The following is a 12,485-nucleotide window of genomic DNA, read 5'->3' on the forward strand; positions in this document are numbered from 1 at the left end:
GATAGATTTAGGTTTCATCTTGAAAGTATTCTGAGAGTCAATGTAATGGCATATCAGATAGTGTGAGGGCCCCGTGGCTCCAGTGGCTCGGTTCCGATCCTGACCTAGGGTGTTGTGTGCTTGTGGCGATTCCACAATCTCCGAGAGTGCATGGGCTTTCAATGGATGCACCAGTTTTCCTTCATCATCCTAAAAACATGCCAGCCGGTAGATTAAAAGGCCACTGTAAATTACTCCCCATGTATTGTGGAGAGAGAGAGAGAGTAGATGGGCATGGGAAAGAGAATAGGTTATAGGGAAATAAACAAAAGGAAAATCGGATTGGTGCAATTGTGCCAACAGTTAGCACAGGGTCAAAGGGCTGAACGGCTTCTTTCCACATAAATGCCAGTATGCTTGGCAACTCATCCTCTTATTCAGCAGCCAGTTAAGCACCTCCTGTACATATTCAGAATAATGAAAAATAAAGAAAAACATCCATTTACAGAACCAAAACCTGCTCTGATGTAGTAATGTATTTAGCTGCTCCCTGAACTAGCCACAGATTCCAGTTCTTCATTTTCCAATAAGTGCAGAAAATCTCCAATCTGACCTCTCTAGTACTATGCAGCTTTTGGATTACAAATATGTTTGGGTAATAAATCAGTTCTCATTTTCTACATTTTGACACATTGTGTATTAAGCATTATTAGATTTCTTAACCGTTTGAATTATTTGTGGGCGTTACTAACTTGATTAAGTCCAAATGTTCTCAAACAACAGATTCTGAAATATGCTCTTTGGGTCACTATGTCCTTGTCAATCCTTCTGCTAATATATACCAATCCCATTTTCCCACATCCCATCTGTATTTTTCTATTCCTTGCTCCTTTAAGTGACTGACTAAATGTCTCTGAAATGTAATGATTTTATCTGATTCCACTAACTCCTTTGGCAGTACATTGCAGATAAAACAGGTTTAAACTAGAGTTGCAGGGGGTTTGAAACCAGTCTAATGAAGTGAGGCAAAACAGCAGCGAGATCATAGGCCCAGCCAAAGGGTTTTGGCCCAAAACGTTGACTGTACTCTTTTCCATTGATGCTGTCTGGTCTGCTGCGTTCCTCCAGCATTTTGTGTGTGTGTTGATTGTATTTCCAGCAGCTGCAGACTTTCTCTTGTTTATGATTAGATCATAGGCCCTGTCCAGTTTACAGAAAATGGGGTGTTTGCTGTATTGAGGCAATTTATGGAGTATAAATCCCCGGAGGCCAACAAGATGTTTCCTCTGGCGCTGTGGAAGTTTGTGCAGATTGCAGGGGCCCTAGCAGAGATATACAAATCATTCTTAGCGACGGGTGAGGTACCAGATGATTGGAGGATAGCTAATGTTCTTCTGCTGTTTAAGAAAGGCTCTAAAATTAAAAACCAGGACATTACAGGGCAGTGAGCCTGACATCAAATGTGGAAACGTTATTGGAAAGCATTCTAAGTTATCAGATACAGTGTATATATATACACACACACACACACACACATACATACATACATACATACATATACACACACACCAGTATTTGGATAGATATAGACTGATTAGGGAAAGTCAGCATGGGCTTTGTGCATGGTAGGTCATGTCTAACCAATCTTATAGATTTTTGAGGAAGTTATTAGCAAAGTTGATGAAGGCAGACAAGATCACACATGGGAGGTTGGTCAAGAGGGTTCAGTCGTAATGCATTCAAGATGAGGTAGTAATTGGCTTTATGGAAGAAGCCAGAGAATAGTAGTAGATGGTTGCTGCTCCAACCAGAGGCCTGTGATTAGTAGTGTGTCTCCAGGATTGGTGCTAGGTCCATTTTAATTTATCATCTATTTCACTGATCCGAAAGATAATATGGTTAACTGGATCAGCAAATTTGTAGGTGTTGGCACATGGCCAAGTGGTTAAGGCATTGGTCTAGTGATCTGAAGGTTGCTAGTTCAAGCCTCAACTGAGGCAGCGTGTTGTATCCTTGAGCAAGGCACTTAACCACACATTGCTCTGCGACGACACGGGTGCTAAGCTGTATCGGCCCTAGTGCCCTTCCCTTGGACAACATCGGTGTCGTGGAGTGGGGAGACTTGCACCATGGGCAACTGCCAGTCTTCCATACAACCTTGCCCAGGCCTGCGCCCTGGAAACCTTCCAAGGCACAAATCCATGGTCTCATGAGACTAATGGATGCCTATTAAAAAAAATTTGTAGGTGACATCAAGAGGAGGGTGTAGTGGACAGTCAGGAAACCTATCAAAGTTGCTATGGGATCTGGATCAGCTGGAAAAATGGGCTAGAAAAAAAATGGAAGATTGAATTTAATGTAGACAAGTGTGAGGTGTTGCATTTTGGTAGGACCAACCAGGGTAGCTCTTATACAGTGAATGGTAGGGCACTGAGGAGCGTGGTAGAACAAAAGGTTTTGGGAATACAGCTCCATAATTCATTGAAAGTGGTGGCACAGGTAGATAAGAGTCATAAAGAAAGCTTTTGGCATATTGGCCATAAATCAAAGTACTAAGTACATGAGATGGGATGGGATGTTATGTTGAACTTATATAAGACGTTAGTGAGGTCTAATTTGGAGTATGGTCTCTTACCTGCAGGAAATAATTGATAGAGTACAGAGAAAATTTACAAGGATGTTGCCGGGTCTGGAAGACCTGTGTTATAAAGAAAGACTGAATACGTTGGGACTTTACTGCATGAAAAGTAGAAAATCGAGGAGATTTGATAGAAGTATATAGAATTATGAGCAGTATAGATGGGGTAAATGCAAGTAGGCATTTTCCACTGAGGTTGGGTAGGAGTACAACTAGAGGTCATGGGTTAAGGGTGGAAGGTGAAAAGTTGAAGGGGAAAATTCTTCACTGAGAGGTAGCGATAGCGTGGAACGAGCTGCCAATGCAAGTGGTGCATGCAAGCTCGATTTTAACGTTTAAGAGAAGTTTGGATGGGTACATGGATGAGAGGGATATGGAGGCCTATAGTCTGGGTGCATCAATGGGCATAGGCAGTTTAAATGGTTCAGCACAGACTAGATGGGCCAAAGGGCCTGTTTCTGTGCTGTACTTTTCAATTACTATGACTGTATAACAGTCAAACTCTTAAAAATTATTTTACTTAAATCCCCTTCAAAACTTCTTTATCTCACTTTAAATTTATACCCTCTTGTTTTTGATATCCCTAATAAAATTCTATACATTTCCATCAGATTATTTCGGTTACCTTCACCTAAGAGAAAGTAAATCCAGCCTATCAAATCTCTCTCCACAACCATAATCTGCCAATCTATACAATATCTGGTGCAGGACTTGAGGTTCACTCAACTCTTATTGTAGGCACTTGTTGATTTTGCCAAAGGAAGCTGAGAGATTGGGTAAAGAGTATTCAATACCCATTCGGAGCAAATAAAAGCAAGTACTAATTTAATTATCAAAACGTTCAGCAAAATCCTGTGGTAAATGGTTAAAACAAGAATGGCGAAAATTATTTCTTTTTATTGCAATAAAGCAAATATTTACAATCTGAATGCACCACTGAGAGAATGAGGGAAGCAGGTTTTTAAAAAAATGTCAAAGAGGAACATGACAAACTACTTGAAAGGGAAAATTTTCAGTCCTACAGGGAGGGACTGATAGAATCTGTTATTATAGGCACAAATGTATGAAATGATCACTGGTGCACATCAGAGTGGATGTTTCCATTTTGTTTTCTTAGAATTAAGGAAATCAAACTTCATCAATTAAAAGGCACTTTCATATTTGTCAATCCGAATCTAGATAACCATAGCAAATGCTACGGTTAAGCAATGTCACGGACAAAACTCAATGGATACTGGATAACTATGGATGCCAGTTCAAAAATGTATAACCTAACACAAACTGGAGTCAGTCAGGCCTGATAGTTAGCTTAGCTGAGCAATGAGTTCAAGTCAATAGATCATGGATTGAAAACATCAACTGTTTTTGTCACCTCATATCCAGATGGAATTACTCACTCAGGCATTTATCCGCCCCCCCACCCACCCCGCCCCAACATTTCCAGCATCTACAGGCTTTGCAAATATAAATCACTCTGGTCCCAAATACAGTCATGTGATTTTTTTTTATTAAGAAGTCCTTTAATATTTAGCTGGTCCCTTTTTCAGAGCATCTTGAACAGTGGTGAGAGAATTTACATATACTGATGGGACCATTCAGAGGCGATGATGATGTCTCCAGCACTTCCACATAACAGAATTTCAGAAATCACAAGACAAGGCTATAACTTGTGATAGCAAAGCAATCTTTGCTCATACCCCAACATTATGTTAATAGCTTTCTTTTCATCCAGTATGATTTTAATAAATGTTTCTGCTTTATTTTGTGAGGAAAATTTGTCTTTGGTCTCTCGTATTAATGACACAAGCACATTGTTATCAAGTAATCGTGACCACACAGTGACTTCAGTAAAATCAAATGTTGAGCAAATACAATAAGAGGCTGGTCTTTGCATCTAGTAACTGAAAATCTTCTTTAGCTCACCAGCAGTTTTCAGTAGGATATCTTTAGTAATTCAGATTATCAGCAGCTGGCTGTATTCACTAGATATATTATTAATCTAATACCCCTTTTGCCACTGTGTAGCTCAGTGCACCAATTAACACTTGTTCATTGCATTGTATACACAGCTCAACATGTGTTTGAAGGCATACGCAGAAACCTTTACCCCTCCCCAACTAGTTCTAGTACAAGTTATAGTGAAAATACTAGTCGACTTCTAATGCAAAACTACAATTCCATTTTTTTGTTCTGAGTTGCAAACCTAGGGGTGGTGAGCAATATGACTTAAGAGCCCAAGATGGCATGTGCAATAATTTTTGTTGGCAGACAGCACCTTTTAAAAGCCAATCATAATAAAAAGGTACTTGACAATTATCTTTACTGCCAAATGAAACAGCAAATGATTTTTTTTCACAGAAAACACGGTTCTTGCGCTAACATGCGGCATTGGATGATACTTCTTCAAATCCTTGCATAGCTGGTGTACACATCAGAATTTGGATAGTAAATAATTACAACAGATACTGTTTAGAAATGGTGTCTTTTTAAGATTAATAATTTTTGATCAGGTTTTCTAAAATGCTTCATTTATTTCTATCTGTTACGTTTTTATGAAAAGTAAAACAACACAAAGAGGAACACAGCTCATCCTTTTCCTTGAAATGTCCTTAATTATTGTTATTAATCACAAGATACAGGATAAGATATTGGAGCAAAATTAGGCCATTTGGCCCTTCGAGTCAGCTCCACCATTTCATCACAGTTGATCCAATTTTCCTCTCAGCTCCAATCTCCTGCCTTCTCCCCAAATCCATTCATGCCCTGACCTATCAAGAATCTATCAATCTCTGCCTTAAATATACATGAAGACTTGGCCTCCACAGCTATATGTGGCAAAAAGTTTGCCGGATTCACCACCCTCTGGCTAAAGATAATCTTTGATAATCAGTGATAATCTTTGCTCATATTTACCATGACATGTGAGATAATTTTTTAAAAATATTATTGCCAATTTGGATACACAAACTCAAAAAACTTCACCACCAATCATGTAGCATCTACCTGAAAGTACATTTTGCTCACTCAAGACTTTTGCTTTATCTGGCACGGGGCAATAATAGACATTCCCCTTGTAGCCCATCACAACAATGGGCGCAAGTAGAGACTATTTGAAGCAATACAAGCCCCGATGAGGGACAAATTTGGGCTGGTGTGGAGTTGGTACCAGAGAGGAAAAAGAGGGGATGTCAGAAAGGACCTACATCCATCCTTGCAAGATCAGAAATCAATTCTCCTACTTGTACTACAGTGCAAAACATGCATTTCATTTGCTGTGGAATAAGGTATGCTTGGTGAAATCTGCACCAGCCGCAGCCACAACTCATCTCGGAGCAAACAAAGGCAGCATTATCAAGGTAGCCACAGTAATGAACTGGTTCCTTCCTGCTTCAGATATTTGCATTAACCCAATCTACCCTTCTCTGTGGTGATACATCCAAATTGTTAGAGTTTGAAGTCCAGCCTTTCCCTGAATGGTGCCTATCTGCACTAAGTGTCTGGACATACGTCTGTCCTGATGCAAGAACAGAACCTCCTTTCCTCTAACCCCACTCCTCCATCTCAAATCCCTGGAGATGGCGGCCTTTTCAGAAGAATAGCTTAAGATCAAGCAGTGTGTGCCAGATTTTACTGGAGCAAATCAATCACCCTAAATGACCCTTTGCTGCTGGACACAACCAATGAACAGTTCAGTAGCAAGCTAGAGAAAATGGAAGGCGAGGAGTGGGGGTAAAATGGAGATATTAAATGATATAGGATGATATTTTTCAATTTGCACTATACCATGCAAGCTGAATGTGCAGACTGTGATCATATTATTAAACTACTCTGTGAACTGTGAAGACAATTTAAATGTTATATAGACACAACTTGGAATAAATGTTTGCAAGGAACATCAGTCAGCAATAGGTTTCCAAAAACTGATACTAAGAAAGTCTCAGCTCTGTGGAGGAAGGAATGCAGTTTGCAGGATTAGATTTAAGGCACTCAAATTCAACCACTCCTCAAACCTTTTCCCTTCCCCACCTTTACTTTGAATACAGGGAGTACTCAAAAGACGATTTCCAGACCTCTGTACAGTAGTGTAGTCAACAACGTACCTAAATGTCAGTAGTCTTCTGACTGTTGTCTGCAAGGGAACTGCCATTTTTTTTCCCTGTTATTATTCCAGATTTCTATTGTCTCCAGTAGCTTGCTAGCAGCTTTCTGAAATGATGTTTTAATTGTGATAAAATTGGCTGATTGTTGAAAAAAAACACGAGAAAGATCACCACCAGACCAAGGACAGGGCAACCAGTTCACAATAATTTGCGGCTTTAACGACCAGATTCAAACGTTATATATTTTGGGCCGGGGCAGCAGGAAGGCAGTGCTGGAGTCATTCTTTAACAAAAGCAAAAAAGTGAGTGCAGATACACTGTACTACATTCGACTAAAAAGCTGTAGCTCTGTACAGGTCACTCTCCCGTGGGAAACTAGCTTCCTTGAAAACGCCCGATGCGAGCTTTCTGTCCGTGTAACTGACAGCTGCTGACTTTCCAGATGACACTTCGACTTGCACATGTTCGGAGGCAGAGCTCCAAGCCATTGCCAAATAATCCACCTCACTTAAGCATTCAGGAGGACCACAACCTTGTCATGGTTTGGAGACTTAATGTGCCTCAATGACTCAGAGAGCTGGCTGGCTGAAGTCAGGGCTTTATGCTTTAGCTCTTGCTGAGGTCACCTATGCCAAACAGGTCAAAGGGTAGAGGTCAGACTAAGAGTGGTCCACCAGATTCAGGGGTTCAGCTCAGGGCTAACAACCCTGATTGGTAAAACTGTAATGGAAACAGATGTAGAAGGATTTGTCACTACTGAGTGTGACGGTATTCCCGAGTCTCCACCAGGGACTTGCAAGTCTGACAGTAATGAAAACTGAGAGGAAGCTACTCGCATGATGAAGGAAGCCCTGAACACTGCTGAAGTTGGAGGACCTTCACTGCTGCCCTAAATGCCAGCAGTGCAAGGGACAGTAGGTAGGTATTCAGAAGGATGGGTCTTATACTCAATATTCACAAAATTCTCTACCAGTCTGCCCCATACTATACCCCAACAAGGAAAGATTTATGAAGGAACTTTGAAAAGTCAAAATCATTTCCATATCTTAATCTCATAGCAGACAGATAACAATCAAGGAATACTGAATTTCATCAGTCCACCAAAATAGCTGTTGGTCAATTGAGGGAAGAAATATTGAAAGATCAAGATCTCAGACCAGGCACAAAGAAACCCATGGTCAACTGTTTCTTTGGCAGCAGAAGTCAATGTTGCTGGTGCTGCAGTCAGTTGACATGCTGTATCTTTTGAAATAGACACTTACAGCAGATGCTTGTGAGGTAATATACTCCTTTAGCCACTTATGAAAGGACCACTGCCCTTCTTGTAGGCTTCTAACACCTGGACTACTGACTCCAAGCATCTCACAGCTTTGGAAAGTTACTCCCAACACCAGCTCCACAAAATCAGGTTAAGCATTCAATTACTTCAACTGTCTGCACTATTCACCAGATTGCCAAAATAGACACTGAAGTTCTCCCATGGCAAGAGACAATGAAGGGTGGGGAGAGGAAGAGAAGCACGAGAGTTTTCAAAGGTTTCTTGAATAAATGCAACATGCCACAGATTGCTGCAGTTTTTGTCTCGGCCTCAGCCACCTCAGAATCTATTTGACCACAATGTAAGAATTGCCTAAGAGGAGGAGTGGTATGGAGAAACTTCCTAATCAGATCAGTAGGTTTCAAAAAAATTTAAAGCCGAACTTGTAACATACATTTTCATCAGTCAGTGGATGGTGGCAAAGTAAATTCTGCATGCCTTGCTATCAAGGCATGGGAGCCAAATCCATGCAAAGACAAGAATCCAAGACAGCATGGCAGGCAAAATATCCCAAGACAACATGTTAACCTCATTTGTAAGCCAGTTGGGGAAGATTTTAACATCACTAAGACCATCCTACCCACTGCTGGCTCTTTCAAAAATAAAGCCTGTTGAAAATGAACGTGCATCAAATTCTACAGTAATCCATGGTACAATACAAACATAGTCAACACATCAGCATTTCCCCATGATTACCAGTATGGCAAAATGCTGGAAATCAGCCCAATTCTTTCAATGACTCAACATGGTGGGTCCAACTTCATCTTTGTGTTTTCACTTAAGCCACCTGTTAAGACACATTCAGTTTTACTCAAGTAAATCTATTCAAATATTGATGACTGACTGTAATAAGTAGATAGAAGACTGTCCATTCTGAAGTGCATACCAAGTACTTTCTACCTTTGTGTCAAATGTATCTGACTGATTTAGCCAACTACCTACTCTTCAGTAACTCTTAGAATGCATTGAGACCATTACCTATTTGATAAACAGCAAAATAATTTTAATCATAAATTCTGTTCTCTTAAAGTAAGTTATTTGATTGGTAACACAAAACAAGTCACACGTTTATTTACCACAGAAAGATCAGCAAATCAAAAATCAATTATTAATTTTAAATAGAGAAGATCAGATAGAAAATAGACAGAAGTGTGGCAGACTGACAAAAGGAAACCCGATGCCAGCAAAATGGCTTTCTAAACTTAATGATAGTTCAAGTGTTAGAAAGCAACTCTCATTCAGCTTTAGTGAGTGACAGTGTCACAAGGCCAGGTCACCTTGCCCGTTTTCTGTTACTGCTTTTCAAGAGCATTTCAATACTCTTGGAAGAGCCAAGTGTCAACATGACAACCCTTGACAGCAAGTTTCAACAAGTTAGGTTGTTCCACTGAATTTTATATCAAATGACAAACAAGGAAAGTGCTTTCTCCCTGTGGGGGCTTTAATTTTAATGTAGTCAGCTGATGTGCAGTGCAGAGATAAGATCTACCCATGAACACACCAGGACGAGGGGCACACAAGTTAGTTTACTCCCAAGACTCATTATCTTCCAGGACAGATTCTTACTCCCTTAACCGGTAACCCTGGCTTTGCCATTAAAATCATGTGGAATTAAAATTTTAATACTAAAAAAACTGCACATGCAAATAACTATGACATTAGCACTGGGAAGGCAGGCAGGGTGTAAAATTACATTTTCAAAGATATTCCTTCTGCCTATGAGATGAACAGATGTAAAATGCATTTGACAGAGCAAAGAAATGGAAATAAGTCAAGTGAGATGGAAAGAAAGAAAGAATTTAAAGTAATTACAAAGACAAGAAGATCTGCAGATGCTGGAAATCCAAGCACTCACACACAAAATGCTGGAGGAATACAGCAAGCCAGGCAGCATCTATGGAAAATAGTAGATACTTCAGGCTAAGACTCTTCATCAGCACTGGAAAAGAAGGGGGAAGGAGTCAGACTAAGAAAGTGGGGGAGGGAAGGTAGTACAACATAGCAGGTGATAGGTGAAACTAGGCGAGGGGGAGAGGGTGAAGAACTGTGAAGTTGATTGGTGAAAGAGATAAAGGGCTGGGGAGGGGGGGTGAAAATCAGATAGAAGCCAAAAGACCATGGAAGAAAGGGAAGGGGGAGGAGTACCAGAGGGAGGTAAGCAGATCAAGTGAGACCGCAAAACAGGAATGGGAAAATGGTGAAGGAGAGGGGATGGGCAATTACTGGAAGTTTGCGCAATCAATGTTCAGGCTGCTCCCCTAACCGGTAACCATGGCGTTGCCATTAAAATCATGTGGAATTAAAATTTTAATACCATGACATCAGGTTGGAGGCCACCCAGACAAAATATAAGGTGTTCCTCCTCCAACCTGACTGTCCCTTCGTTGTGGCAATAGAGGAGGCCATGTTGGAATGGGAATGGGAGGTAGAATTGAAGTGGGTGATTAGTTGTTACACAACATTAATCACACACAAATCGTGCAGCATTTCAGGATGAGCTATCCAGGTGGAGTTTATCTGGTTTAAGCTGTCAATCCAGCCACCAGTGAATTAAAAAAATGGAATCTCATACCCCCACCCCTCCAAATTTAAACACCCTCATGCAACCAGATCTGAAATACTTCTTTACACATTTTACGTACTCTAAGCTACTAAAGGAATCATCCCATTTAAACTGCAAGACAGATTTCACTCTTACCTCCAAACTTGCTTTGCTAACACTTCAATTATAAAGAACTATTAATTGAACACCAACTAGACAAGCACTCTATAGTTTAGTCCGTCAGTTTGTCCCTCAAATGTTTTGCTAATTATTGCAGTGTTCGTGTGCCCATATTTTGTTGAATTATCTTCCTACTATTAAAGATAAGAAAATATGTCACAGTCAAGGTGCAACTTACTGGCAAAATCTGGAAAATCAAGACTGCAAATAATGCCATCGGCCACATGCAACCAAGTCAACTGGATCAGGCTTGTAAATAATCTCACTGCACTCAGAAAAACAAAATGCTGGCAATTATTAAAAGTTCATCTTGCATTAAGGATTATCCTTGTTGATAAGTGAATTATCAAATGTAAAACAGTCAAGAAATATCTCAGCATGTGGTGAACAGATCAGACTGTGCCAGGTCATTTCCCCAACATTCTTATTGTTGTCACTAAGGGGATCAAGAGCAGCAGATACAAGCCAACACTGGCAGAAGTATTAGATTCCTGCAGCACATTCCAGTGAGATGCAGAACAGACGCTGAAAAATTGCCATGGCATGATGTTCCTTTGAAGTTCCTTGTTGGATTAAATTCAGATCAAAACAAAAATCCACTGCAAGACTGTCTACATTTAACCAAATTTAAATTATTGTAATCTACATAAACCTTCCCACTTATCTTTTATATTACCCAGAAGAAATATTTAACATTTCATTCTTGTTATAGTTCCAAATATTTGTTATGCTAATTCTACCAAATTCTCCTGAATAAATTTTGGGGGCATACATCATTTTCCCAGTGCCTCGTTCAACACCATGCAACATCAACTGATAGCAAGCTATTCAACTACTTGGCCCTGATCCATACCATATGACCTATTGGCTGTCTACACAAACAGGCTGCCAAGACGTCACCCATTAATGAAGTAATGGCTCCTTAAATATAGCAGATACTGCAGCCACAATTAACATCCTGTTGATCACCACCATGAACTCAATGCAATACGGGCCCTTTCCCCAACCTCTTTGCCTTAGGTATTCAATGGACAAACATGGCGGGGTGTGTAAAGCATCATTCCATAAAATAAAGTTCCTGGGACTACTATTAGTAGCCAGCACCATCATTATGGTCTCCTGCAAAAAAAAACTTGGCATTAATTAACAGTGCAAATACACCAAAGCTGGCACACAGGATTCATTATACTGCAATCTTTTGCCATTAACATTTACTCTACACAAAGCAATGTCTCACAAAAGTCAGAAATTGATCATTTTCTATTGATTGCTGATGAAAGTAGGGTGGAAATGAAAACTTATCTTCACATAGCAAAATGAAATCTTTAACTGTTCATCTGAAGTATCTGTTCTAAACAAGCATCATTTTAGCAATCCAGTGCATTCACGCACAGAAATACCAGCCTGAGTGGGTCTTGGACTCATTGTCTTCCACTCCAGAAACAAGATTATCCATTGAGCTAAGTTTACACTTAGTGCAATGCAGGCTACACCTGATCTTTTATACCATAAGTACTAAGTATTTCATCTCAAAGGATCTATCTTGGAATAAACATTTTGATGCAGTCACAAAAAATGATACTAGCAGCTCTACTTCATTAGGACTTTGAGGAAATTTGGTACTTCATTGAAGTCACTTGCAAATATTTATAGATGTATAGTGCAGAGCTTTCTGACTGGTTGCATCACGGCCTAGTCTGGAGCCTCCAATGCACAGAATCACAACAG

At 40.1% G+C, this 12,485-nt stretch overlaps 1 protein-coding gene across 8 annotated transcripts in view; it reads right to left on the reverse strand.

The window, feature by feature from the left end:
• The window catches only part of LOC134342753 (band 4.1-like protein 1), a 326,173-nt gene that overhangs the window by 262,938 nt on the left and 50,750 nt on the right, over positions 1 to 12,485 (reverse strand). Inside the window, exon 1 of one of the 8 annotated variants that reach the window (XM_063041276.1) lies at positions 10,936 to 10,954. The exons of the other annotated variants lie outside the window; for them this stretch is intronic. The gene's annotated coding sequence lies outside the window, so the exon portion shown is untranslated. Of the gene's footprint in view, positions 1 to 10,935; positions 10,955 to 12,485 lie in introns of those variants that run through there. 8 annotated transcript variants of the gene reach the window in all.

Source organism: Mobula hypostoma, chromosome 2 (genome assembly GCF_963921235.1).
Source record: "Mobula hypostoma chromosome 2, sMobHyp1.1, whole genome shotgun sequence".
Taxonomy (NCBI): Eukaryota; Metazoa; Chordata; class Chondrichthyes; order Myliobatiformes; family Myliobatidae; genus Mobula; species Mobula hypostoma.